This window comes from Herpailurus yagouaroundi, unplaced genomic scaffold (genome assembly GCF_014898765.1).
Source record: "Herpailurus yagouaroundi ecotype Mexico unplaced genomic scaffold, PumYag 142, whole genome shotgun sequence".
NCBI classification, from domain to species: domain Eukaryota; kingdom Metazoa; phylum Chordata; class Mammalia; order Carnivora; family Felidae; genus Herpailurus; species Herpailurus yagouaroundi.
The window spans coordinates 33013293-33037445 of NW_024412397.1; the positions used below are offsets into that span (position 1 = coordinate 33013293).

The 24153-nt window shown below is 36.5% G+C and overlaps 1 non-coding gene across 1 annotated transcript; it reads left to right on the forward strand.

Moving 5' to 3' along the window:
- Positions 1 to 9616: 9616 nt before the first annotated feature.
- LOC121033268 (U6 spliceosomal RNA) lies at positions 9617 to 9723 on the forward strand. Its single transcript, XR_005791794.1, has one exon. It is a non-coding gene; the product is annotated as a U6 spliceosomal RNA (small nuclear RNA).
- The last annotated feature ends 14430 nt before the right edge of the window (positions 9724 to 24153 follow it).

Here is a 24153-nt window from a genome sequence, read left to right on the forward strand (position 1 = left end):
GTTAGGGTTGAGGAAGTATTTGACTATTAATAAGTAACTAAGGGTGTTTCTTTTTTGTGATATAAAGGTATCACTTTACTATCTTGATAGTAGTGGTGATTACACAAATCTATCATGTGATAAAATTTCATAGAGCTATACATCCCACCCAAAAAGTATATGTATGTAAATCCTGATGAACTCCAAATAAGATCTGTAGTTTAGTTAATAGTATCGTACCAATAACAAATTTTCTGGTTTCAGTAATGTACTGTGGTTATGTGGGATGTTGTCATTGGGGAAAGCTGGGTAAAGGATACATGGGAACTCTGTACTACTTTTGCAACTTCTTGTGAGTCTAAAATTATTTCAAAACAAAAAGTGCTTTAAAAAATTTAAGAGGGGAAGAGAACAATTTTGAGGGGAAAAAAGGAGAGAGAGTTTGTTATACAATAGCGCAAGTAGTCTCTCCCTAGTCTTTCTCGGGTAGGACTGTTCACAATTGCCAAAGGAGGTGAAGTCTCCTTCCATGTTGCTCTGATTTAGGATAGTTGTTAATGGGAGCCAGAGGATGGTACCCTGAAAGAGAGACAGGCTATAACTCTGATACTTTGTCCCATTCAATGACCTTGACCCTGATCCATTCTCATCCATGTACCTGCTTTTTTGCATCTGAGTTGGTTAGGGGGAGGGAAAGAGGAACAGTCTGGGGCTTTCTCCAGTGACCTGATTAATGTAAAGGGACATTCTAACTTTTTCTATCAAAAAACCTCATAGAGATGTTTTTGAAGTGTTTCTAATGTATTAAAAGACGAAGCAAACCATGGGGAGCCTGGGTGACTCAGTTGGTTAAACATCTGACTTTGACTGGCTTTGTGCTGACAGGTTGGAGCCTGCTTTGGATTCTGTGTCTCCCTCTCCCTCTGCCCCTCAGCCACTCGCACTCTGTCTCTCAGAAATAAATAAACATTAAAAAAATTATCAAAAAAATAAAAGACTAAGCAAACCAAAAGCAATGATGACATGAAAATGAAGAACTGTCATTTTCTTGATGGAAACTGTGTCTACTCAAACTGATTAGAATTTACACACAGATTTTTAAATAAAAAGTATTTAATTACAATAATTTTCAAACAACTAATTATTTTTCTAAATTTGAGATTTTTTTATCTTTAAAATATCTTCCATGGAGAAACCAATAAAGAACTGGAAGTCTGACTTTCTTCCTCTCCTACTCTTTAGATAACTAATGTTATCTCTCTGGGGCAGAAGCAGAATCATGAGTCTGATCCCATGGAGCTACCTTCTGGGGCCATTCTGAGGACTCACTGAGAGCTGGTCTGTGGGTAGTACCACATTAGAGCAAGTTCATTTTGATACTTTGAAAACACTCTCTTCTTATTTTTGCTTTTCCATGTTTCTGTTCTTCTGTAGGTCCAGTCTCATGAACTCCACAGTGAATTCCTTTCCATGGTGAGTAAGTTTACACATATTTTCCAGCTTGTGGTAGAAATGCTAGCTTTCATAACTCTGAGTTCTAATTTGTAGGAAGTAATGTTCTAATGGGTTGCCCTTGTAATAATATAAATGCTAATCATTTTCTAAACCACTGAATTCCTCTCTTTAGCAAAGAGTTCTATAGTGAGATTCCAAGGAATAATAGAAATGCTAATTATTTTGATTAGCACAAAGGGGAGAGTCTATTAAAAGTTCCTGAAGATACTTGCTTCTTTAATTTTATATGTTTTATGGCTTCTTTTAAGACTGACCTCAAGCTATATGCCAGTATTTTATTTTTTATGTAAATGGTTTCACTCAAAATGTCCTCCCAAGTTCTTATTTTTAAATGGTCTCTATGTGAGAAACTGAATCAATATCTATTGTGTATTTCAAGTCTCCATAATTGTGTTGAATAGAGGAACAGTCAAGTGGAGAAATTGATGAATATTACTTTGGGAGAAAGTGCTGGTATTATTTGAAAATTTGTTTGGTGTGTATGTGTGATATGTGATTGTTTAAAATGCTTCAGATGAAAGTTTCACTGAGGTCAGTCTCTTTTCAAGGTATTTAGGATTTTTTTAAAGGAAAATCTGTGGGTTAGGAGTATATCTATACAGAGATAAATGTTCTGGGTCTAAACAAATCTAAAATAACATGTTATTTCAGTATTTTCAATAAAAATGAGCTGTTCAATGAAAATATAATTTAACTAGTACTGGGAAGGGGGGCTGGGGAGGTGGGATAATTAATGGTTAATAGAACAGACTCTGGAATCAGATAGCTTGGATTGACCCCTAGCTTCACTATTTTCTAACACTGTGATTCTGAACAGGCTTTTCTTTTTTTAACTCTCTAACTTAGAGTTTCAGTTACCTTATCTGTTGTCAAGATCAAATGGGATAATTCATGCCAAAAAAGAAAAAAAAAAGAAAGAAAAAAGAAGCACAACATCTGGTACATAGGAAGTGATTGGCATTTGTATTACTATGACTAGTTACACTATTATTAGTGTTGGCATTTGATATTACTATTACTGTTTTTGTTATCTCCACTGCAACTGCTTTAATATAAGCAAAGTACTCCCAAGAGAGGAGTACTTTGTCTACATTTTTATTTCTAATTTTCAAGCACTTCTTTTGGTTTTACCAACTTCCATACAATTCATGAAATAAAAATTACCAAGTGCCTACCAGATGTCAGGCTTCATAATAGGAAACACATTTACAAAGACACAGGAGAGGGAGAATAGCCATTTAGACAAACCACACATTTTGAGAAGTGTTGTAATGAAAGTATCTGTAGGGATAAAGAAATGAGAGAGGGATGGCTCTGTTGAGGGTGACAAAGAAGGATTCTGAGGGAAAATGGTCTCTAAATTGACCCTTAAAAAAATGATGATGAAAACACTTTAAGATGACAAGGATGAAGTAGGAATCCAGACAGGGGTGAATAGTATGTGCAAAGGCCTGGAGGTTTAATAAAGCTGGCTTTGTTGAAAGAGTTTGTTATCATGGTTACTTGTTGTTGGAGAAAACATGCAAGATTAGAAAGCAGTAGCATGTGCAATTGGAGAATGAATAAAGGGCCAGTTTATGGAAGGAATCAGAGGTCTTGATGAAAGGCTTAACTCTACTCAGTAAAAATACAAAGCAGTTGAAAAGTTACAAGTGGACCAGTTACAAGTGGGCCAGTGATGACTGTGGATGGCCCTATATGTGTGTATTGGGAAGTTAGTACTTAAAGTGGAGGAAGAAAAAATTATGAGGCTATGACAAAAACACTGGGGGAAAAAAAGAACAATAGGATAGTGAAAGATTCAAGAAAAAATAGAGGACAATATAAACAGGCCATGATGACTGACTTGGCTTGAAGGTACAGGATCTTAAAAAATGGGGTGGGCACAATATAAACAGGCCATGATGACTGACTTGGCCTGAGGGTACAGGAGCTTAAAAAATGGGGTGGGCATAGCATTCTAGCTGTCAGTCACAATCAGGAGAACAGAAGGAGGGCAATTTTAACTCCGTGTCTGGTGTGAAGGTGTATATATGCAGGATCTGAGGGGCTGAGCCCTCCATTTCTTTATGGAGGAGAGGTCTGGACCAGAGATTTAGCCCTCAGATATATTAGAAGTAGATGGAACTTCACTGGGAGAGAATGAATAGAAAAAGAAAAAGGAATGAAGTTTGAATGTTAGTATCACTGAAGCCAATAAGGTACAGAAACTGAGGCAGTCATGAAAGAGGTCAAAAAAAGAAAAAAAAAAAGGAGTTTCTAGATAAAGGGAGTTGTCAGTGGAGTCCAATTCCATAAGAAGGTCAGATGAGATTAGGTGTAAAAAATGTCCACTGGAACTGGCAATTACTGTGATCTTGATGAAGACAGTTTTAACATAAGGACAGTGAACAAAATCAAGATTGCCACATGTAGTAAATGAATGAAGGGGACTAAGAATGTTAGTAACTCCTGGGCGTGAAGAGTGAAGTTGCAATTCAGTGTCAGAAATGGCACTAATAGAGCTAACTTCAACTGAAGCCACATGTCTGATATAGCAACTGCTCTGCTGAACCTCTCAACTCGCTTGTCTTAATGGTGACCATAACAGTAAATTGCCAACAAGAGCATAGCTTTGTTGTGTCATCTATTATTAAGGAGGGCAAATGAAAAGAAGTAAGTGTTCTGATTTCCATTATCAATCAAATATTTGAGTCTCTGGTTATTTGACTATCAACTGTCAACATGAATATGGTTGGTCTGGAAACATTTGCGTCTACAGCCACAATCCCAGTTGGAATGTTCACATCTGAACCAAGTTTGTCTTTCCAACTTTCTAAACTGTTCTTTTGGCCTAGAAGGGTAAAGTACATTATCTCCTGCTATTTCATTTTTATTAAAACTGTTTGAACTTGGAAATGAGGCCTGATGGTCCCATTTTCAGAAGGCTGAAGGTCACTGGGTGTTTCTGTTCAAAAAGAGAAAACAATGTGTAACCCCTCTGGCACCATAATCGAAAGAAATAGTGTGGTGATTACAGCCCTGCACTGAGCTGGCGGCTGCTACAAATATTGGAACTGAGTTTGATAGGATCCTGTATTACCTTATAACAGAGTATCATTCCTTACAGTTCCAAGGTCAATGTCTCTTTCTCAAATAACATTTTGGACCTATAATTGTTCATCTACATGCCAGCAATTATGGGGGAATTGATCAGCCAGTAATTAATGCCATGCTATTACACTTTTTAATTTGTAGATTATGCAGCTGCAAGCGTTCTCACATTTTTAATTTGTATATTATACAGCCACAAATGTTTACAATGCCCTTTTTAATCTCCTTACACTACCACTGCCATTATTCACTATAGATTAATGATACCCTGGATGCTGGGGTTTATTTCATTTACCACTCTTACCAGGAGAGCAGTTAACATTACTGTGCTCTATTACTTAATGTCTTACTGCAGCTGCTGGTGAGCATTGGTTACCCTTTAAAATATTACCAGCCAGTTATTTTTTCTTTATTTTTTTAGCTCTCCTGTCACCAACAATATGACTCTGTGGTAATATTATACTTTATTTCCAAATTTATTTCAACTGGTTCTATCAGAGATATTTAAAGAATTCATCCTAAGTGATACAAATGACCTGAACCCCTCCTTACCCATCCTTGTCTATCTGAGAGCCTATTTGGGATTATGTGACCAATATAAATTTTTTTGTGTTCATCCAACTCCCATTTTTTCTTCATACTTACAAGCCAATTAACTTATAAAGAAAATTTCAAGTAGTACCCAACTCCTTTTCAATTAGGCAGAAATAGATATTCTCAATACTGACTGAGGATAAGTCAGAAGTTTAAATTGATGCTGTTGGCTATGGCTGGGGTTATTGCGGAACATATATTCTCTTTTGGTTTTCCTCAAGGTGATCCAGAGTTTCAGGGGGAGGCCTGGGCTATATCAGTTTCCTTGATAAGATATAGTGACAACTTTAACACTGGCACTACTCTAAGCCATCAGGATGCACAGCATCCACATCACAGCAGAATTCTATAAAACAGATAATGTGCACAATATAGTATTAGTCAGTGAGCAGGATACACAGAAGTAAATGATATTGCCTCTATCCTCAAAGCATTTATATTATTCTTAGTAGTAGATATAAGATAAATATATAAAAAAATAAGCTGTGCATAACTAAATTACAGGAATGAAATGATTATGTGAGAGCACAATGAACAGGGTGTCCCAGTGCATGTGATAAATGGACAAAAGAGCATTATAACCAATTAGAGGAATGGCTTTTCAGAGGGAGAAGAGAGTGAACCCTGGAGGGATGACTTGAGCTGAACTCTGATGAAGGAGGCAACTTGAACAGGCTCAGAGGGGAGAAGCACTTTCCCTGAAGAGAATACAAAATGAACAGACACTTCAGTGATCAATGTTTGTTATACATTCATGGGGCAGTAAAGAGATGAATATGGCTCAAAGAACGTTCTTGGTGAAGAATAGTAAGACTTGAAGTTGGACGTTTTGCGTATAGCAATGGATCTAGAACACCAACATGAGGACTTGTGATTTCCTTCTGGGCAGACAGAGTTTCTGTGGGGCATTTTTGATTGGCATTTGTTTGTTTTGTTCTTCTTTTTTTGTTGTTAATTTTGTTGTTATGGGAGTCCCATTATTGAAGCAATATTTTAGGGAAAAGAAAATGGTAGAGGCTGATGAATTAATTAGTTGTGAGATGATAAAAGTGTGAACTCTGTTATAGACTCAGCAGTTCCTAGACACCTGGAATGTTTCTCATGTCTCCCTCCTCACACTCTATGCCTCCCTCTTCTGTTCTCTGCTCCAACTCTACAAATTCTGTCTACTTTGAAATGCTCAGAACTTGAACCTAATCACTTTAATCCTTAAGATATTTACTGATTTTATTTAAAAAATTTTTTTTTCAACGTTTATTTATTTTTGGGACAGAGAGAGACAGAGCATGAACGGGTGAGGGGCAGAGAGAGAGGGAGACACAGAAATGGAAACAGGCTCCAGCCTCTGAGCCATCAGCCCAGAGCCTGACGCGGGGCTCGAACCCACGGACCGCGAGATCGTGACCTGGCTGAAGTCGGACGCTTAACCGACTGCGCCACCCAGGTGCCCCTGATGTTATTTTTTAACACAATATTATACATGTAGATTTCTTATTACCTAAAGCATTATAATCATAATAATAATTATGGGTCAGATACTGAACTAAACATTTTATATGCATTATTTTATTTTATTTCATTCCTATAATCACCTGAGAGGTAGGTTCTTTAATTTCTACTAGGAAATTAACTAAGGCTTACTAATTATGACATAGTTACATAATGGCAGAGTCATAATTTAACCTCCAGTCTACCAGTTGTATTCCTTTTTTTTTTTGCATTTGTTCTTTCATTTTTTTCATTCATTCACTAATATGTATTAAGTACTCCTTAATACCAGACATGATCTTGTGCTAATACCTTAGTGAACAATAATAGATGAGATCCCTGTTTCTTGGTGATATGGCTCAGCAGAAAGTAAGTACAGCCTGTATTTTGAACAAGTTCTACTCTCATAAAATGTAATTGGAAAGCATATTGACTGTATTTCTCTATGTCCCTTTAAATATAGTCTCCTACCCTTGAACAAAATGTAAGTAAATTTCCATGATTTTGGGTGATTTCCACATAATAAAAGGCCCCCATGTAGATAATTTTTATTTAGTTTTTTCCCAGCTTTATTGAGGAATAATTGACAAATGTAATTGTATGTGTTTAAAGTGTACAACATGGTGATTTGATATGCATATACATTGTGGAATGATACCAAGATAAAGATGATTAGAACATCCATCATCTTACATAATTAACTCTTTTTATGTGTGTGTGGTCAGAATGTGGTCTACTCACAGCAAATTTCACATATAAAATACTGTATTATAGCCATCATGCTGTACATCAGAGCCTTAGAACTTATTCATCATATAACTGAAACTGTATACCCTTTGGCCTATATCTCCCTTTTCCCCTCCCCACAGCTGCTGGGAACCACCATTCTATTCTCTGGTTCTATGAAATGAGCTTTACTATTATATGTTTTTAAAATTTTCATAGAAGTGATGCCGTGCTGTATTTGCCTCTTTCTATCTGGCTTATTTAACTTATCAAAATTCCCTCAGTTTCATCCATGTTGTTGCAAAGGGCAGGATTTCCTTCTTTTTTTATTGCTGAATAACATTCTTCTGTGTGTGTGTGGGGAGGGTGTATCTCACATTTTTTAATCCATTTAACCACGGGAGGACATTTAGGATACTTCTGTACCTTGGATATTGTGAATAATGCTACAATAGGCATGAGAGTACAAATATATTTTTGAGACACTAATATTGTTTCCTTCAGATATATATATCCAGGAGTCAGACAAGGACACTACAAGAAAATGAAATTACAGGCCAATATCCCCAATGAACACAGATACTAGCAAACTAAATTCAAGAGTACATTATCCTCGACAAAATACTAGCAAACTTAATTCAAGAGCACATTACAAGGGTCACACACTATGATCAAATGGGATTTGTACCTGAGTGGCAAGGCTGGTTCAATATGCACAAATCAATAGATGTGATATACCACATTAATAGAATGAAAGATAAAAACTATATGATCATCTCAATAGATGCAGAAGAGGCACTGGAAAAAATCAACATCTTTTCATGATAAAAACTCTCAACAAATATCATATAGGAGGATTTTACTTCAACATATAACGATCATTTATGACAAACCCACAGCTAACATCAGACTCAGTGATGCAACGTTACAAGGCTTTTCTCTAAGTTCAGGACAAGACAAAGAGGCCACTGTTGCCACTTTTATGCAACATAGTACTGGATGTCCTAGCTAGAACAATTAGACAAAAAAAAAAAAAAAAACAAAAAAACAAAAACAAAAAAACATGCAAATCAGAAAGAAAGAGGTAAAATGATACCTTTTTGAAGATGACATGATTATATACATGTGTGTATACACATATATATTTTAAAAACCTAATAGATAATTAGTAAGTCCAAATATAGTAAAAATCAAAGCTTTACATTTTATTCAGTATTATGGTCATTCGTCTTTACTAGTACAGAAGGCTATAGGCCAAGTCCTTCACAATGGAAGAGGCGAGGCATCTGCACTGCAGCTGGTGTCTGCATGACCTTGGCTAGTGGATAGCTTATTCTTTGCCCAGTTTGTTAACTTTGACCTATGCTGATCCTTCCAGGGTCAGAGCTAGGAAAGGTGGAGCAGAATGGTGAGTGGAGTCCTTATCTGACGAATAATGTGACATAGTTTCACTCTATCTTGACCAGTCAGGTTCGTAAAATTCACTCTTGTTCAAGTGGACTCTTAGGAGGCCTGTTTTTTCCTTTATGTGGTTGATAAATTCTCTTGCATCTGGTTGTTGAAAGCATCTTCTTTAGCCTGTGACCTTTTGCTCCTTTCTGCTAAGTTCTTTTGACTTTTCTCATAGAACTTTTGGGTGGGACTTAAGGGAACGTCATGTGGCCTAAAGGAAGTGCTCATCATGCATCCTTTCCTCCTCATCGAAGTTTAGGAATACAAATTGCCCAAGGCAGCCAACCACCTTTCCTTTCTTTCACTTCACTGTCAGAATAGATAACCAGCCTGTCTCTCACACTTGAGATTCTCTCAGACATAAATCCAACGTCCCACACACTGCAAGGGGCACATAGTAACTCTCAAAGAAGATTCTGTGGGGTACTCGGCTGTTATTTCAGAGGCTAAGAAAAACATGACTGTCCTTATCTAATAAAAGGAGTGAGACCCAGAACGTATCAGCCACTTCCACACTCAAACTTTCTATTACACAGTCCTTTTCTAGGCCTCTCAAACTTATCTTATACACTGGAGCTGAATAATCTCACAGGGTACAAACTAATTTTGTCTAACCTTCTTTTACAAGTGCTGTATATAGCCTTGCACCCCACTTTACAATATGTTGTTTATTGTCTTAGGACCTCGGTTCCAGTCTAATATCATGATTGATACATAAACATAGAAACAAGTTCAAGTAGTAATAAGCACCGTTAAGAAAACAAGAACTGTGCTCACTTTGGCAGTACATATACTAAATTTGGAACGATACAAAGAAGATTAGCATGGCTCCTAAACAAGTATGCCATACAAATTCCTGAAGTGTTCCATATTTTGGGGTGAGAAAAAGAGAGAGAGGCAAACCAAGAAACAGACTTAACTATAGAAAACAAACTGATGGTTAGCAGAGGGTTGTATGGTGAGGGGGATGGAGATTAAGGCGGGCACTTGCTGTGATGAGCACCATGTGTTGTATGTACGTGTTGAATCACTGTATTGCACACCTGAAACTAGTATTACACTGTATGTTAACTGATAGGAATTTAAGTAAAAACTTAAAAAAAGAAGAAAATAAAAGGAGAACCTAATGTAGAAGAAAGGAATAAGGAGGACAGCATTAGATAGGGTAGTCAGGGGAACATTTCAAAGGCATAGTATTTAGTAGGAACTTGATTGACAAGGAGAAAGCCATGCAAAGATCAGGGGTAGGTACATTCCAAATAGAGGATTAAAGATCCTGACAACAACATTGAATTCAATGGTTCAAAAAGCAGAAAGAAATCCTGTAGGGTTGGATCAAACCTAAGGGAAACAGGGCTTTGGGACAATGAACCCTCATGCATCAGAATCACGTGGAAGGTTTGTTATTATACCAATTCCTGGGTCCCATCCCAGAGATTTTGACCTGCTCCCAAGTGACATTGTTCCTGCTGAGTGGCAGTTTTATAGGATATGAGGTCAGGGGGAAAAGCATGGGGCCAGAGAATGGAGTTTGGATTTTAATTTAAATTATTGGAGGGGCCTGCGTGGCTCAGTTGGTTGAGCGTCCAACTTTTGACTTTGGCTCAGGACATGATCTCACAGTTTCATGAGTTTGAGTCCTGAGTTGGACTCTGTGCTGTCAGTGCAGAGCCTGCTTGGGATTCTCCCTTTCTCCTTGCCCCCTCACGCTCTCTCTGTCTCTCTCCAAATAAACAAGTAAACTTTAAAACAAACAAACAAACAAACAAACAAATAATTGGAAAGTTGAAGGCAGTGGGGGACCATGATCTAACTTGAAAATTTTAAGATAACTGGTGTTTTGGGACAAATACACTGTAGGGGAGGGAAGGCAGGTATGGGAGAAAGTGGGACATTCAGAAGGCTATTTCTTTTGTCCTGGCAGAGAATGTTAGTGGTTTGAATGAGCACAGTAGTGGTAGAATTGTAGAGAAGTAATAGAAATAAAAATATATTCTGGAGAACAGGATGAAAGAAATTGATTATGGGTTAGTATGAGTAGAGTATGGGAAGGAGAAATCCTCTCTAAAACTTAGACCCATGACCACATCTGTTTCCTTAGGAATAATCATTACACTTAACACTTTTTTTCTTTTTACTTCCCCATAGTACCTGGCAGGTGATTTAGAACAGAGTAGATAGACAGTAAGTAAGAGGATTTAATCAAAGAGGACTCAAGTAATTTGTATATTAATAATTCATTATTTATAGTATTTTCAGTATTTTCAAAAATAAAAAAAATAAAATAAATTTAGAATTAATACAGAAAACTTGGTGACATAAATCCAAGTGGAATTTGAGAACAGATTAATAGTTAATGCTGGTAATTTAGGTAAAATAAATGCAACAACATTTGGGAATGGATTAATTCCAGGAAATGCTATAGGTTCATTTCCTCTGTCTCCAAGGAAACTAACTCTGGTAGCAGTTTTATTGCCAATGGAGGGGAAAACAAGGCTTAGGATGAACGGGAAGCATTTGTCCCAGAAGTAATAGCACAATGGGCTCACCCTTTGCATCCTTCCTTTTTCCAAACATATTTGTTTTTATACTTCAGGTTAAAGTGAACATCAAGATCAGTGTTCAAACTTAGTCAAAGAATAGAAGGAAAAATTATATTGTGTATGGAATATCTATAAGATTTTATTTATGATGAAAGGCATGGCAGCAGATGTAGGAATCTGAAGAGACGGATTGATTATAGGTAGAACATACACAGTTTCTAGGATCAGGTGGTAGATACATTCATCTCTCTATTTCTTCTATTTTGTACTTGCCAGCTTCACGAGCTCTGGTGAAGTATGGCGTCCAGCATAGTCCCTCTCAGTGTGCTCAGCAATGTAGAGTTCCCAGTAAAATATTCTACCATTTTTTAAAAAAAGTTTTGGTGTTTATTATTTTTGAGAGAGAGAGAGAGAGAGAGAGAGAGAGAGAGAGAGAGAGAATGAGCAGGAGAGAGGCATAGGGAGGGAGACATAGAATCTGAAGTAGGCTCCAGGCTCTGAGCTATCAGCTCAAAGCCCAATGCGGGACTTGAACTCACGAACTGTGAGATCATGACCAACTGAGCCACCCAGGCATCCCAAAATATTCTACCATTGATCTATTGAAGGAGAAAGATCATATTAACATTAACTGCTAGGAAATATTCTGGAACCTATTTTTTTAATTTATTTTTTTATTTTTTAAAAATTTACATCCAAATTAGCATATAGTGCAACAGTGATTTCAGGAGTAGATTCCTTAGTGCCCCTTACCCATTTAGCCCACCTCCCCTCCCACAACCCTTCCACTAACCCTCAGTTTTGGAACCTATTTTTAAATTTTTTCTTACAAAATGCTAGATAACTACTTTATCCAAGAGTGGTTGAAGAAATAGCAATTCTTTAAGGACATGTCTAAAATGGTAGCAAAATTCCATCCCATTGTCAAAATGTCCTTCTTTTAAAGACTTAAACTTCGAAGTCAAAAATATAAGATTTGTATAGAATATATCATTAATTTAAGCATACTAAACCTGAAATTTTATTCTTGAACACCAAAAAGCTTAAAATTATGATTGTGAGGAAAAAGAAATTGCCCTAATCACCCAGATGTTTATCTTAAAAACTGTATCCCATTAAAAACCATAGAAAAATGGTTTATATATACTTTTTATTGATCTATAATTTTCCTGTCAAAGGAACAATCAATAATGCTTATTTTGTCAATTGAATCTTGACCCAGGAACTATTGAGAACAAAGAAGAGACATTGTAAAATTAAAAGACTAAGTAATATCAATCTAATTCCTGCTGAAGTAGTCACTTACATATGTGTCTTCAGTGCCTTAGAAATCCCCAAAAGTCCCAAATCAACATGGAAAAACAGGTAAGAACTCAGAGTTAATATAAACTATTGTGTGTTATACAGAAGGGTTTGTGTGGTTTGAAAGACATTTCAAGTAAGATGGTAGAAGACCAGCAACTGATTTTGAAATTTAGGTCTTACAAAGATAAAGAAGCATAGGATATTCAGGCTTAGCCCTGCATCCCAGAGACTTGAATAAGAGGAGCTGGAGCACAGGGCTAAAGGGCCCTGATGTACCCTGACACTCTCTGGTCTCCCTAAGTAAAACAAAGTAGGCATGTATTTCAATCTAGAGTGTTCTTGGTGTCTTCTGGTGCCCAGCCATGAGCTGGAAAAAGAAAATGTTTTTTGTCTTATCATATTCTTAGAAATAAACCAAAAAAAAAGGGGGAAGGGATGGATTTTCTGTCAAATGGAAGCCTTATCAAAGGGCTTCAAATATTTGAGGAAGCATTTGTCAGGGTTTCTCCAAGACATGCCAAGGGAGAGAAACACTGATGAATGTTCTCAGTAATTTTTCAGCTTGATAAAGTTTCTTCTTGAAGAAACATGTTCAAGAATGCTGCAAGGCACTGGAGAGTAAATCTTCATGCATTCATGGTAAAAATCTAAAAAATAAAAATGTAACAATATAGAAGGAAGGAAAGGAGGAAGGAAGGAAGGAAGGAAAATGTTTGCTTTTTCATGATATGAAACACTTTGGATTTTGGGGTACCTGTGTGGCTCAGTCAGTTAAGCGTCTGACTTTTGATTTCAGCTCATGATCTCATGGTTGTGAGATGTAGCCATGCTAGGTGTGGAGCCTGCTTGAGATTCTCTCTCTCCCCCTCCTACTCCTCCCCTACTCTCTCTCTCTCTAAAATCAAATCAAATCAAATCAAATCAAATCAAATCAAATCAAATATATTGGATTCATAAGATTGTATTTTGTTCTGAAATGATCATTTTTATGTTTTCAGTGTTAAAATACCATTTATTTTATGAAAAAGGAACTACAATGCCAATAAGTTGAGAAGAGCCTTGAATTATAAAGTACTGTCAATTTTTTTCAAAACATTTTTGCATATAGCCATAAAAAATGGTACTTCATGAGATAATGAAGGGATAATTTTTTCTCTTTTCTCTAAAGAGAAATACAAGGAAGCTTTCATGAAGAATGTAAGTGTATTTGTTTATTTGATTGATTGTTTTTTAAGCTAGATCCTAAAGAATAGGAGGCAGATAACTAGAAGTGAAGGAGAACATTCCCGACAACAGTAACCTAATGAGTGAAGGTACAAAAGTGTTTTGCATGTTTGGGAGAAAATCAATATTCCAGGTTGTTCTTCTTATTTTTAAAAATGTTCATTTATTTATTTTGAGAGAGAGTATGGTCGTAGGCATGTGTATGTGTGCGCGCGCGTGCGCGTGCGCGCGCGCGCACACACACACACACACACACACACACACACACACACGTGAGTGGGGGAGGGGCAAAGAGATAGGGGAAAGAGAGAATCCTAAGCAGGCTCCACATGTCAACACACAGCCTGATGAGGGGCTCAATCTCATGACCTTAAGACCATGACTTGAGCCGAAATCAAGAGGTGGACACTTAACTAACTAAACCACCCAGGCACCTCTATTCCAGCTGGTTTCTAACAGAATTTGTGGAGGAAAGAAATGGGAAATAAAATAGAATAGTTAGATAACATCAAATTATGTATCACCTTGAATGTCAGGACAAGGATTCTGAACTTTATTTCATTAAAAGTATAAATAATTTATGGCAGTTCTAAAATGCAATCCTATAAAGGCAAAACTAGCAAAGGAGTAGAAAGCGAACTTCATACCTCCTTCTTTTCTTTCCTTTCTTTACACAAAGGTATCTAATGTCACACAAATAAGATGACACTGTGGCTCAGCCAGGTGAATTCTGAAACTTGCTCAAAAAGGCAGTTCTGTCTCTTTAAACTTAAGGCATGAACCGAGTTGATTTCTAGAGGATTCTCAACAACAAAGTGCCAAGTGGGATGAACAAAAAAGGTTCTTAAGGACCGCTGTACTGGCTCTGAAAATAAGGTCATCTGATGAGGAATCTCAGTCACTTTCAAAGCTACCCCATTATGTAATTAAGTCATATAAATTGTACCCCAAAATTGCATTCAACTCAGGACATCTCCTTATTAACACCACCTTCATCTACTTTCACCCTCCTACTGTCTGTCATCTCTATCAAATTGATCCAGGATTTATGACTCTAAATTTTGCTGGCTCTTGTGACATCAAAAGGAAATTAGCCTTGGTGATGTTAGATTTGGAGAACCTCATTCAATCCAGCTTTGGAATCAAAACAGGTCACCATTTTGTCACTAAAATCATTTATGGACAAATGTTTTTACCCACTCATCCTTCAGCTTCTCAGGTTTAAATATGTGAAGTTTTCAATTATGATTCATACCAGGAGTGGGATTTTTGGAACATCCCTAGGCTCCTTAAATTGGTTTCCTTCTCACCCTCTCCCATCACCTCCTTTCCTATTGAGATTAAGGAATGTATAAAATACAACCTGTTACTGCCAGGAGGGATTACTACTATATATTATCACTCACAGCTCATTAACCTCGAAGCCCTGCTAACTAAGAAAATCCTCTCTAATGAGGTTTCCCTTGACTGCACTAAAGAACAAAAGGTCTAAAAGTTTTCCCTATTACCAGTCTTCCTCAAATTATTGCACTGTAATTAAAATGTAACTTTGAGGCCAAAGAAGAAAAAAAAAAGGTTTAAATTTGGTTTAAACTCAAAAAGACCTTGGAAAGCACTTCTGCTTTGTCCTTTGGTAACAACTAAACCATAGGAAACCATTCAGATTGGAGAAGATGATTATTCTCAATATACCTGGATTGTACCTATTCACCTAAGACAGGTGGGCATAGATCCATGTAATTTAGATGGAAATACTCTTTGGAATGTAGAAGATAAAAGGGAATTTGTCACCTCAGTGTTCTAAAAAGTCTCCTTCTTTTGGTAAAATAATCCCCTAGGTAATAGTACAAGTCTACTTTTCTTGGCTGAGAAGGACCTAGAAACCAGAATTGGGATTAGTACATTGATGGGTCCTAATGTATTTTTTATTAAGAGCCCTAGACTCAGGGTTATTTGTATGGTTGTATCACCAGAATCTTAAGGAGTAAAGATGTAGATAAAACAAACAGAAGGAGCTGTGTTCCCAGGAGAAATTTATAATCTGGTGAAGTAGCTAGAATTAAGTATCCTCACCTCTGAGCTTTGAGTTTTTAAATGCCCAAAATGCAAATAATAATTACCTCTTTTAGCTTCCTTGGAAACCTGATTTATGTGTGTAGCATATCCTCAGAGGAACAGTCTAAAGAGTTGGGGACTCTTAGTCTGGAAAATGAAGGCTGAGAGGAGAATACAACTTCTGCTTCTAAAATGGTGAAAGGATTGGCTTGAGGGAATACAACCTTGACCACTGAATCCTAGAAGACTAATTAATAAGCCGAGGCTCTCTTGAAACTCAATTTAAATTTAGAACATTAAAGATAAGTCTTACTTCACAAAGGAAGAGTAAACACATGGTACTCATTAAGCAAAAAATCATTGCAATATGAGAAGAGAGAAAACTTCCCAGCTTGGATCATACTTTTATAATAAGGTTCTAAAGGGTACTAAAATATTTAGGACACATCCCTGATCTTGACATTCAGGTGAAGAAGAAAAACCTATAGACCATGATAGTGCAGCAAGAAAATTCTGGGTTATAGATAACATTGGATATATTCATGGTATTGTTATTCATGTCTTGGATCTGCAGAAATGGTCGGTTGAGAGATAATGCTAAAGTAATACAAGAGGAGATGTTTTCAGTGGGTGTCCATGAGGAGAAAAGGTAAAAAGTCAAATGGGTGGTAGACCTACTAAACAGTAATAATTAACACCACTGTCTCCATACACACAGGTTCTTTAATTAAAACATTCCACAGTACAAATAGGTAATGAAAATTGAAACACATACTTCCCTACTGTCAAAGAGCTTACAGTTTGTTGCATTTTGTGAAAAACCAGTGGTTTGTGAACCCCAAAACATCCATTGTAGTATTAGTGTCATCACTAATTTATATTAGTATGAGAAACTAATTTGTCCACACTGGGGTAAAATGTCTTCCTGCTATATTGGATATAAGAGTATGCATCTTCCCATATCACCAGATAGTTTTCCAAAATAAATATAATAAACATCATGGAAGTGCTTTGAAAAGTAAAGACACCCTGCAAACACTATACAAATGCAAAGTCTGTTTGTTAGTAACAGTATTATCATAATTCAAAAATTTCCCTTTGTTTTACTTATGCAGGTATTGCATTAGAAGACAAAACAAAACCACAACTACTACAAGCAAAAAGACTTTTTTGTGCCATTCATATACTTTTGAAACTTTGAACAGATGCTTATGGCAACTTTGGTCTTAGAATTCTAGGAACCATGGAATCATTAGCCAGAATACCTGAAGACTACTCAAGGGTTTTGAAGAGAGTAGAATTCTCTAGTTAGAATAAATAGAATAAATTGTTAGCCATAATATATTCAGAGTTGCCATTTGCCATTGAAGCCTAGGTATATGGTGTGAGTATTAAGGATTAGATAGAGTTCACCAAGCCCAAGACTATCAGAGATATCTTGAGTAAATCATGGTTCCTGCCCTATAGCTGCTTTTAATTTACTACAGAAACAACCAAACCAATAATAATAATAATAATAATAATAATAATAATAATAATAAAATAAGTGAAATTCAATATAAGGAAGTGTACAATTGAGTACTAGTCTTTGTAGGACAAATTTTAAAGGTTTAGAAAAAGCAGAAGTTATGAGCTTTAATCATTTGTGATAGGGAATAGCAGAGAGAGCTAGATAACTTTCGAATATTAATATTTCCCACTCCATATTTTTCTTTCCCTAATGAGTTGTGGCAGGAGGCAGATGCTCAGCTGAAGATATTTCACAGCCTCCTTGCATCCAGGGGTAACCATGTGGCTAGGAGTGGAATGGAGATATGCCTTCTTACCTATCTCTCACATCAACCACTTACTCGCATTTAGTACAGGACTTACAAGTCATAGGGGAACGTGGAACCAAGAGGTTCAAGAATCCTGGGTCTCTGAATTACAGCCCAGAAGAGAGCTGCTTGCAGACAAGGAACTCCTACCTCAGTCCCCTTAACTTAGAGATTAATCTTTTATTTGTTAAGTTAGCATATGTGAGGATTTGTTTGTATAGTAGCTAGATTCCCCTAACTAATACATTGATCATTAATAACAAAATAAATTGGAAATAATTGTTCATCAGATAGAATTTCCAAAAGAAATTATTCCAAAGAGTTGCACAGAGCAACAAAATATGAAACAATCTACAAAAATTGATCATTTGAAAGAACTGTTTCTTCCATAAAATGAAGGAAAAGCTTCAGGGATTATCATAATTCAGATAATAATTAAGAACCTGAGGTACAATCCAGAATTTAATTATTTTAACAATTTTTTGAGTAGGGTATAAACTAGAAAATTCTCAGCATAGTGGTTTCTGTTTTAAGCACTGGTGAAACCACCCTCCCAAGCTTGACTCCAGTGTCCTCCTGAAAGCTCTCTGAGTACTGGAGATAAGTATAAAATAATTGCTGAATGAATAGTTTAAGACATGATCCAGTGTAGAAAACACAGATGTTATAGGTCCTGCCCTTAAAGAACATGAGAAAAGACAAAGAAGTAAAGCACAAAATCTGAAATAAACATATAATTTGGGGTTGGGGGGGGTGATTAGGTGGTTTGTGTTTAAAAACAGTTTTTCCAGGACAAAGAGTAAGGAGTAATACTGAAAAGGAATAGTAATCGTGGGTTTGAGCCCTTTAATGTAAGACAAAGAATCACATCATGTCTGCTCATATCTCACACAGCCAGCTCCGCACTAATACTGACCCCTCATTATTTAGTACTTAAGGAGTCCTTGAGGGTTCTAGAGAGCTTTCTCATTTCTTGACCATAATTAGCCCCGGGAATAATGTCAGGATTAATAAATAAACTATTGATTAAAAAACAAATTGGGTGTATGTATATACATAGGTATGTGTGTGTGTGTGTGTGTGTGTGTGTGCGCGCGCGCACACACACACACACACACATATACCTATGCATATATGCTGCATTTAATATTTCTTTCAGTTTTAATACTTTTTTCTGGCATTTTTCATAAATACCTAAATTGAGGTTATGCTCTTTGTTGATTTAAGTGTGTAAAAAAATACACACACATGTACATACACATTGTTAACTGAGCATATTTAGTCTCCAGAAAGCTAGTATAACTTGGCATCACATGTTGAGTTTCTTACTAGTTGGGACAAATTGCTGTTATTTTTCTCTGTGTTAAATATTTGCTCAGTGGCACCAAAAGGTGTGAAAGCAAATGCTGGGGAAAACTTCCTTGGCACTCCTCTGATTTTACAGTCACCCAGGGAGAGGGCAGATATTTCAGCCTTTATCTGCAACAATGCTGTGTTAGTCTCAGGAGAACAAATCATTTGTGGGAATCTCAAATTCGCCCAGCCTAGTATGCTGTATATAGTTTGATTCTTTTAGCTCCCTGGAAAGTAGAAAGCTGGATGCTTACACTTAGGGGGAATGCAATATTCTCAAATAAAATAATGATGATATTGTTTTAACTATACACATGCGCACACACAAAATTATAGTCCATTTTCTTTTTGTATATTTTTCCATTAACGAGCAGGAGAAACCATAAACATTTGTGAAAGAGGCAATTGCTCATATGATGTGAGTACCTTCAAATATAATTTCACCTTCAACTTCACTCTAGTAGACATACGGTTGATCCTTTTCTATGTACCTTAACCCTTTATTAGTGTCAGTGTCTTCTGAAAATGGCAATAATATAGACATCTGCCCCCCTTATGAATCTACCTCACAGCATTGTTGTAACTTTGAAATGAGATATAACAGGTATAAACTCTTCTCAGTTTTACTCATAGAATCAAGATATGTTATGTATGACTGATAATGCTCTTGCTCAGGCAGAGAATATGGACTGCAAAAAAATCAAGATTTAAAAGTTTTAGTTACACATTTAATGGAAATTGCGCCATATAAATGTATGTGAATGAAATAAAATTATTTAATGAATAAAGTATCTCGAAACTGAATGACTTAAAACAAGACACACATATCATTTCTGTTACTGTGGGCCAAGAGTGCCGGAAGAGATTAACTGAATCCTCTGCTTCAGGGTCTCTCACAGTACTATAGTCAAGGGCTGGGTTCTTGCCTGAAGAAGGACCCACTTCTAAGCTCACTAACCTGGGTTTTAGGAAGATTAAATTCTTTGCAGAGTATTGGATTGAGGGCCTCATTTCATTCCTTGCAATTGGCTAGAGCCTAACCTCAGTTCCTTGCCCTGTGTGCCCCTACAATATGACAGCTTGTTTCATCAAAACCAGCAAGAGAGCAAGTCTGCCAGCAAAATGAAAGTCACATTCTTATACAAATGAATCACAGAAGGGACATATCACTTTTACCATGTTCTATTCATTAGAAGCAAGACACCATATCTAGCCCATATTCAAAGGGGGAGAATTGCATCAGACATGAATATCTAGAGTAAGGGATTATTTCAAGCCATGCCAGAAGCTGTCTGCTACAAATATTATAATTATATAACATAATCAAAATCTTAATAACATATTTTTCTTTTCAAAATTCATTTGCTGCTGAAATTAAGCAAATGCAATGGTATATTTACTTTCTAACAAATGTAAATTTGGAACTATAGATTTTTTTTCCTACATTCAAATTCTTAACTCATATATTCTATACATAAAATTAAATCATCAAATCATTATAATGCATTCACTGGCAAAAAACCATAGTGCTAGATGCTGCAGGGAAGACTAGATTCATAAAACAGTGTCCCCACCCTCAATCAGGTTATAATTGAGAAATGAATTTTTATACATTTCTTAAAGTTAAATAACACTATAAGATGTTTATAATTCCTGAGGCTCTATGAGGTCAGTGGAACAAAAAAGTAACAGGTATTAAATGCTGTGATTTCAGGGGGATATACTAGGATGGAATGAAAATCCTTGGAAAGGGGGGATTATAAAGCTAGATTATTAAGACTATGTAGTATTTTAAAACAAGAAAACCCAAGAAAATATCCCAGATAGAATATGAGATATAAGCAAAAGCAGCCAGGCTAAAAATGTGCACAGTGGCCTGGGGAAACAGTTAAAGGGCCATATGACTGTATCAGAAGGTATATACAATAGGGTAGTAGAGTGTAAGAGAAAGCACAAGTTTAAGTTGTGGAATATCTTAAAAAAACTTTTTTTGACGTTTGTTACTTATTTTTGAGAGTCAGAGACAGAGCACGAGTAGGGGAGGGGCAGAAAGAGCAAGAGACACAGAATTTGAAGCAGGCGCCAGGTTCTGAGCTGTCAACACAGAGCCTGACATGGGGCTGGAACTGACAAACTGTGAAATCATGACCTGAGCCAAAACCAAGAGTCAGACACTTAACCGACTGAACCACCCAGGCATCCCATGCTGTGGAATATCTTCAAAGTAAAACTATGGAATTTGCTCTCAATTCTTCTAACATTATGGAATTAGTAAAGGCTTTGAGATACTAGATGACAAGATAAATTTTAGGTAGTTTGAACAGATAGGATGAACTGTTATTTGCATCAGAATAATGGTCTACTTGTAAGTAGAGGAATAGCATGGTGTTAAGATACCTTTGGTGTCAGGCTGACTTGAGATCAGGAAGTGGCTCTGCCATTTAGTGCTTGTATGATCCTGGAAAGATATGTAATCTTTATAAGTTTACTTTTTTCATCTATAAAGTAGAAGGCAATAGTAGTATCTACCTTGTTAAGTTGTGTATTAAACAAAAAGATTTTACAATCTCAGTACAATATGTGAACTAAGTTGTTACTTATCGTCTCCTCTTATCACCACCACCATTTTTTTAATGTTTATTTATTTATTTTGAGAGAAGAAGAGAGAGGGAGCAGGTAGGGGCAGAGAGAGGGAGAGACAGAATCCCAACCAAGCTCTGTACTGTCAGTGCAGAGCCTGATTCAGGGCTTGATCTCATGAACCACGAGATCATGACCTGAGCCAAAATCAGGGGTCATACACTTAACTGACAGAGCCACCCAGGCACCCCATCACCACCATGATTCTTAACGTCATTTTAAAGATTTAGGCAGAATTAAACATTAAAGAGTTAGACAACCAGGGAGTTACACATTAGGCAGGCGAAAGTCAGTTTTTTATATGTGAGAACTCAGCCATTAATAACCTAAGTAGAAACTAAAAGATGATACTCACATGCAATTTTTCATTTTCTTTTTAAGTGGAAAGAATGTATACTCAATTTTACATGGTTTAAGTTCTAGTTCTGCTACTTATCAGCTGTGTGACCCTAGTAGGATCATCTCACCTATCTCAGTTCCTTCTAAGGCAATACTCAGTTATCTTCCAGCTCACCGAAGAGGGACCATCATACTGAACAGTGTTATTTGTAGAAACTAAAAGAGTGTACTATTTTAATTTCAGAGAAATCGGAATCTTTCTCAAAATCAATGGAAGCATAGATCCCTTGACACATTCAGAGGATGTGATATAAATAAATGCTCATTGTTTGTGGTTTGAGATGGTGACCATATCTTTGTTTATTAGACATAGTGTTTTCTTATATGTTTTTACTTTCTTTTTCTTTCTCCTTTACTTTTTCTAGTAATGTGGTTTAACCAGAAGCTCAGAGTATCTTACAGTAGGCACATAATGTTACTTTTTTTGACAATTTCTTTCTTGTCCAAATGTGTTTTGATATGTACCTTTAGGAATAGGAGCTAAGAACAGGCAGTTTTATCAGTAAAGCAGAGAGAGGAATAAAAAAGAAAGAGGGTGAGAACCAGCAAGATGATTGCTTTTGACCAAAAACAAAGTTACTATCTCATGGATGCTCTGTGTGAGTGGATTTTGGCTTTTGGTATGTTTTTGTAAATTAGTGTAGTTGCCCCAGTTTCAAATTTTGAAGATGCAGTGCTAGCCAGAAATAGAAAAAAAAAAAAAGAATAATTCAAGGTCAGAAGCATCCTTGAAAATATAGCTGCCCCTTCAGCACCTCCCCCAGTCTATCTGTCACAGAAGTAAGAGTCAGACTCTGAAAGCTCCACAGAATGTGGAATCACTGTTAGTATAATCTGATGAGAAGGGAGGTTCTCAAATAGCATCTCTGTTATAGTTAATTTGAGAAAAATGTTAGAGAAAAGACCATAAGTGTCTTTGCTTCACCATTTTTTTTGCCAGAAGTTTCAAATATAGTGTTTATTTATTTTTTAATGTTCATTTATTTTTGTGAGAGAGAAAGAAACAAAGCATGAGCAGGGAACAGGCAGAGAGAGAGGGAGACATAAAATCCGAAGCAGGCTCCAGGCTCTGAACTGTCAGCACAGAGTCCAGCACAGGACTTGAACTCACGAACTGTGAGATCATGATGACCTGAGCCGAAGTCGAACACTTAATGGACTGAGCCACCAAGGTGCCCCCAGATACAGTGTTTAATTTCTGGATCACTGTATTTAGGGTCTACTAAATAGTAAGTATAATTTTCAATACAGTAATTATGAGAAATATTTCTTTTTAAGTTTATTGTTCCAATGGAAAATAGTTTTCTAGATGAGTTAGTCTTCCTACAGGCCCATGTTCTTTAACACAACTGAAAAACATTTCCTTTATCCTGCCAGTGTTTGTCAGCCATCTGGAATGTGAGAGAATCCTATGACTTATCAGAAGAAAGTAAGTTGTCAAGACGACTAGGAAAAAAAAACACATAGAGTGTTTATTAAGTACCTCAGCAGGAATATGTGGCATATCTCAACAAAACTTATTAATTAGAATTTTGCAGTCCCATATAGGGGATTTATATAGGGAGAATCTGTGCTCTTGATATGTAAATTTCAAGTCCATTTGTCTTGACTGTAGTTTTCTCCTCAACTTCCTTGATTACGCTTCTGAACTGACTCTGTGGACATCCCCAATCTCTCCTTGTGCCTAAACTTGTCTTCTTACTTGTATTTCTATTTACTATAAAATTTTAATTTAAGATCATTTTTATTGAGTTTCCGATCTGTGCCCGGAACCTGTTCTAAACAAGTGCCCCTTTGATGTACCACTTGGTTCTGGTTTTTCAAATCTTTAGCTGTTCCCAATAGTTTGAGAGCCATTATGTTGGATATAATAGAAAGGGAAAAATGTGAATGATTCCAGGCAGAAGAAATAATAGGAACCAGTGAACAGATGGTGGGGTAAGTTGATGGAACTGAGAGATAATGTACCT